At 35.3% G+C, this 5842-nt stretch overlaps 1 protein-coding gene across 2 annotated transcripts in view; it reads left to right on the top strand.

Moving 5' to 3' along the window:
* The first annotated feature begins 1827 nt into the window (after positions 1-1827).
* LOC112502193 (transcription factor bHLH144-like) overlaps positions 1828-5842 on the top strand; it is a 6755-nt gene continuing 2740 nt past the window's right edge. For both annotated transcript variants that reach the window (XM_025106040.1, XM_025106039.1), the window contains exons 1-3: positions 1828-1982; positions 4226-4359; positions 4799-4965. The gene's annotated coding sequence lies outside the window, so the exon portion shown is untranslated. The remainder of the gene's footprint in view (positions 1983-4225; positions 4360-4798; positions 4966-5842) is intronic.

The raw sequence follows: 5842 nt of genomic DNA, 5'->3' as shown, positions 1-5842 counted from the left end.
AAAACAAAACAAAAGTTTAAATCGTTTTAGAGAAGAAGAAAACGGGTTGAAATGTGAATGACTCTACGATTACAATCTAAACAAACATACCTCGTTCAAGAACATGGATGGAGATATTGTGAGAAGAAAACCTAAGGTTTTGAAGAACTCTACAATAGATGAAGAATGTAACAAAGAATCTCGATAAATGAAGTGAGCAAGAGATGGAAAAATCGAAAGAGTAATACACCTCATCGAGAATGGCAATCGTTGCCTTGAGCCAGGATCAAAAGTTCCCAAGGCGATTTTCATCGAGTTGTGCATGCATGCCTCCTCGATTAAGAGATTTTGAGATTCATACAAAAAATTAAGATATTTAAGATTTTGTGCATGAAAGAGTTGTACTTTATGCAGTGTGGATTGTTTTTAAGACTTTTATGAAATTTGATTTATAAGGCAATATAAGGCAACTAGGAGGGTATCGTGCAATGCAACGAGATACATTTTGATTTTAATATTTCATATTATTTTTTATCTCAAACGATGTTATAGTACGATCTTATATAATTTTGAAAAAGCGATAATGTTTTTATTTTTGAATAAAATATAAATTTAAAAATATCATAAAAAATTGACAAAAATTTATCGATATTAGTATCAAATTAACTATTTAAAATTTTTATTTTTATGTAATTTTTTTATTATAATTTANCCATTGGGTAGAACAAAAACAGGTGGAAAGCCGGACATTAGAGTGGAATCGATGGTGAGAGAAACACCTTCAAGTTTTGACACAACAATCACTGATAGAGGTGGTGTGACATCAGCGGTGATTTGYAGCTTGAACTCCATCATCAATGCTTATTATAATCACAACTTGAGCTCCAMAAAAAGTTAAACACTATAACCACCGTTCTTAAAATTAAAACATAATATGGTGCAAATCAAAGCAAGATGCAACACTGTGGAGTTGTCTAAAAGGTTAAAGTGATATTAAAATGAAAGTTCTTGGTCTAAAGTTGTACAAAAGTTCTGCTAGAAATGGGATGATATAGCAGAAGATTTTATACCATTTAGTAAATTTAAAAAACTAAAGCAAACTTAGAACATTTCAAAACAACGAGKTGGCGATTAAAGTTGTGGAGTTACCACATGGACCTACCAGAAATACATCAAAATTAGAATGGTTAAAACGAACCACCAACAGTATAAATATAAGAGAACCCATAATTCTAACTTTCTAAGAACTCATAAAAAAGACAAAACAAATACAGGCAAAGAAAGAGAAATTTTGCCACCTTCAAAGTCTATAAAAACAACATACAAATTATGATATCATATTGATGGGAAATGAATAGTTCCAATAATATCATACAATATTGAAATGGATACCTGTTCAATGACTGAAAAATAATATAACTGGGAAAATAATATAACTGGGCCTACAAAAGAGATTCGAAGACAAAAGTTTTTATAAAATATGCATTTAACTTTTTTTTGACTAATACTAAGAACTTCAGATAGCATCAAAACAATCCCCTCCAACATACACACATTTAATAAACAGTAATTTATGCATAAAAAAATGGTTTTAAGAGTTTTTGTCAAATACTTTATAATATAGTATAGATATAGATATAAATATAGATTTATGCAATGTAGGTTGTTTTTAAGACTTTTATGAAATTTGATTTATAAGATAGTGTAAATATAAGCATAGATATAGAGATAGATGAGAAGATAGACAATTAATAATTATTTTAGAATTAAAAAAAATTATAGATATCGAAATTTGTTTACTACATATTCCAAGAGATTTTGTTGATCACGCGTGCTCTCCCCAGATTCCCCTCCGCGTATCCACCATCCAACAATCCTCTATCACTACCACCTGACCTGCGTAAATAAAGCACACAAATATCAAAACCCACCTACTTCTTTCTCCTCCATCACCAACAGATCAACAACATCTTTGGACTTTTCTTTCACGAATCTGACTTTGGGTATGTTTTAGCTCTTCATTTTCTTTACCCAACTCTAGTCTCATTTCTTGTTTCATATTAAGGATCAAGAAGATCTTTGGAGTCTTGTTTCAAAAAATTGACCTTCTTCCAGGAATCTGAATTTTCATCATCAAATTCTAGGTGTTTGTGGTCATTTCTTGTTTYATATTAAGAACCATCGTGAGTTTAATTGCACAAGAGATCAAGAAGATCTTCGATGTTTTCAGTTTCATCTTTTTTCGAATTTGGGTGTGTTTTAGCTGTTGTATTAGGGGGTATTTGCGATTGCTTATGAACACTCTTTAATACATTTGTTTTGTATTAAAGATCAAGAAATATTGGGAACTCAATCTCTGTGAAATATTTATGTTTCCAGCTCAAGTTCTATGATCTATTCTTTTAGTTTCATGGRATCTTTTGTTGAACAAATATGTTCATGTAAATTATTCTACTGCTTTAGATCTTTGATTAAAGTGGTTTGTTCATAAACTTGTGTGAAATTATATTATGTTTGTGCACTCATTTGTTTTCATCTTCTTCTCTTTCAACTCATCAAGAAAGGCTTACTAAACTAGAATGGASTTGCACCCAAATCAGGGGCTCTGTCCCTATGGGKTTAGCATAAGATTGATGCTTGATTATGATCATTTGTGTAATCTCTCAATTCCAAAGCATTCAGCTGAGCCCATATAATCTCTAACACTATTGAAAGTATTGAGTATGGTAGGAAGTTATTAGTAACCTGCCACCAAGAGCTTTCAATTCATATATGTGATGATGTGGAAATGGTTGCCACAATTTGCATATTTGTAGATGATAGAAAAAGGAGATATAAATTATAAGTTGTGATGAAAAAATGGGTATGGCCAAGCTGGAATTGCTCAAGTGATTGAAACCTACTTGGGAATTGAAATGATAAAAACTGTGTTAATGGTTGGAGGAAGAATGTTTCATCTTGAGCATTTGGTCTTTTGAGATTCAAACCACGATAAGGATATGGGTTCTTAGGGTCTCCATGAAGATAATTGCTATAATCTTCGAGGTAGACGTCATTTCTATGTACGTCTCAACCCGCATACCTACATTCAAATGGGATTGGGGTTGTTTGTTTACCTCTTAATAGTTCCATTAATAGGCAGACTCTGAATCGTTAAGAGGTGAATCTTATTTGGCAAAAAAAAGTCTTGCTTCTTAATGGTTCTAAAACCCTCTGAATCATTTTGTATCATGGGCCTCCTTTAACCATTAAGCGCCTTAATTTCATTGTAAACAATTACCAAACAATTATATTTCATTTTGCACTATATCATGAGAGTCTCTTAATAATTCTGACCACTTAATCATTTTGCACTGAACCATTCAGCAACTGCCAAACAACCCCTTACTGGCTCGGTTTGATTTGGTTTTTAGATGTTTATGGTTGTTTTCGTGTTGAGATAGGTTGTTCATCAATGGATTCATTATCCATTGGGTAGAACAAAAACAGGTGGAAAGCCGGACATTAGAGTGGAATCGATGGTGAGAGAAACACCTTCAAGTTTTGACACAACAATCACTGANCCATTCAGCAACTGCCAAACAACCCCTTACTGGCTCGGTTTGATTTGGTTTTTAGATGTTTATGGTTGTTTTCGTGTTGAGATAGGTTGTTCATCTTGGTCATATGCGATGCTCAATATTTGAGAAAAACGGTATTAATTCTTTGTGACTCAAAGTTATGGACCAAGTTAGGAGAGTTGACCACCCAAAGTGCAATGTCTTAAGTCACTATTCGGTTGAACTGCACAAAAAGGTATGATGCTGCCACCTCTACCATACTGTCCCTGAGGTAGTTGGGTGGTGCTTGGAGTTGAAGCCTGAACCTCCAATTGTTTTGGAAGGATGGCCACCTCCTTACCTGCCAGGCTCAATAATGTCTGAGAGACCTGTATTCTATCAATTATCAAACCAAAGGGTCTTTGGCTTAGCATCATAACTGGTAGATCCCAACCTTCTTGTAGGCCAACGGTAAAGGTGAGGAATGTGTGTGAGTTTTCGTATATATAAATATCATATACTAAAAAAACATCCATTATTCAACTTTAATATTATATATTTATCGAATGTTATATCCTTGATGAATACCTGATGTGCAATGGTACCTATCATCATCCCCAAGTGTAACACATGTACAGAAGTAGTTTAAGAATTGATTTGTGTTTCAATTTTTATTTCTGATCATGCTTTTTGTGGTTATGGTGTAGGGGGGTCATTCTAAAATTGATTTTGAAGGAGAAATAAAGCAACATGCCTTGGATCTCTCTCGGAGTGAATTATTGTAAAACTAGCTTTCGCTTAGCTGTCTTCTTTCGTTTCATACTGTAATTTGATTTCTAAGGTAAACTTGCATCTGATTTTGTTTATTATTGATATTCATTCGTCATATGTTCGTTTATAGTATCAACCTCCCAAGATAGTGTCAATATATTCATTCTAAGAACTAAAAGTTCAGTGTAAAGAAACCAAACAAGCAGACTTAGTATATCTCACTCGAAAATAGAGTCTGGGGGTGGGATGTACGTTCTCGACCCTGAAAATCCGCAGATTTATAAGAAGTAAAACTTAAGTTTTCTACAGATACAGGTGATGTTTGCTTACATCTTAACTCAGACCCTACTTATATTGAGTTTGTTTGATTTGGTTTTGCAATCTTCCGCTATCTTTAATCTACAACCAGAACATATTTTATCATCTTCGAAGTTACACAAGTCAACTATTAGCGTTTTATGGATATGAAGAAGTAGCATTAATACCAATGTATTTTGCGTTTCTTGCAGGCGTGTTTTTGGTAGTTCTTGTTATTATTCATTTGTGAATATTGGTTGGAGGACTGAGAATGTTCATTGGTGTTGGACAAAAGAGAATTCAAACAGTGAAGGAAGTTGCTAAACGTAAAATGAGTGTTGGGATCATTGCCTATTACAATTTGATGCAAGTTTGTCAGGTAAATTAATCTTCTTTACTATACTTGTTGTAGGCGAAGGATCATGTGAGAAGGAGAGTTAAGGTGACAAGCCTACAACGGGATCTGAACCCTTGATCACGTTTAATTTCAAACCCACCCATGAATCGCCCATTTGTGTAGAAAGGTGTACCCTTTGACTTTTGTGGTCAAGTAACTGATTTTCTTGGGTACAAATTGATTAGGATATAGTTTATCTGGAGTAGTATGCAATTCCAATTCTCATTGCTGCCAATTGCAAACTCTTAATCCTCAAAATCATTTCGGTTTTGCATTTAAAACATGACATTTGACCGCAAAGGTCAAAGATGTCTGTTTGACCTCAAAAGTCAGCATCCATCTTTCTTTAGAACCGACGGACCAATGGTTGACTTTAGAAATGCACAAAAAATTCCCTGGCCTGACAAAGTCCACTTATCAAGTGAAGTAATTTTTTCAGACTTGGTTAAACCGGTCCAGGAAAAGCCAGATTGGGTCCATTTTCACACCCAAAGCCTGCCTGACCCTTTTGAAGGCCTGGGCCAGCCCAAAAGGCTGATCAGGCGAAGTATTGTTTCCAAGACTTGGTTAAAGCCCGTCCCATAAAAGCCCGATTGGGTCCATTTTCGCACCCAAAGACCGCCCAGCCGTTTTGAAGGCCTGGGCCGGGCCAAAAGGCTGATCAGGCGAAGTATTGTTTCCAAGACTCGATTAAAGCCCGTCCCAGAAAAGCCCGATTGGGTCCACTTTCACACCCAAAGCCAGACCCTGTTGAAGGCCCAGGCAGGGCCAAAAAGGCTGATCAGGCAAGGTATTGTTTCCAAGTAGAGATGGCCAAATGGGCCCGGCCCGGCCCGTAACCGACGGAGGACCGGGACCG

The sequence above is a fragment of the Cynara cardunculus genome, unplaced genomic scaffold (genome assembly GCF_001531365.2).
Source record: "Cynara cardunculus var. scolymus isolate 2C unplaced genomic scaffold, CcrdV1 Un_Scaffold_1059, whole genome shotgun sequence".
NCBI classification, from domain to species: Eukaryota; Viridiplantae; Streptophyta; class Magnoliopsida; order Asterales; family Asteraceae; genus Cynara; species Cynara cardunculus.
The sequence above is the reverse complement of the archived record's forward strand: the minus strand, read 5'-3'. Positions and strand labels throughout refer to the sequence as shown.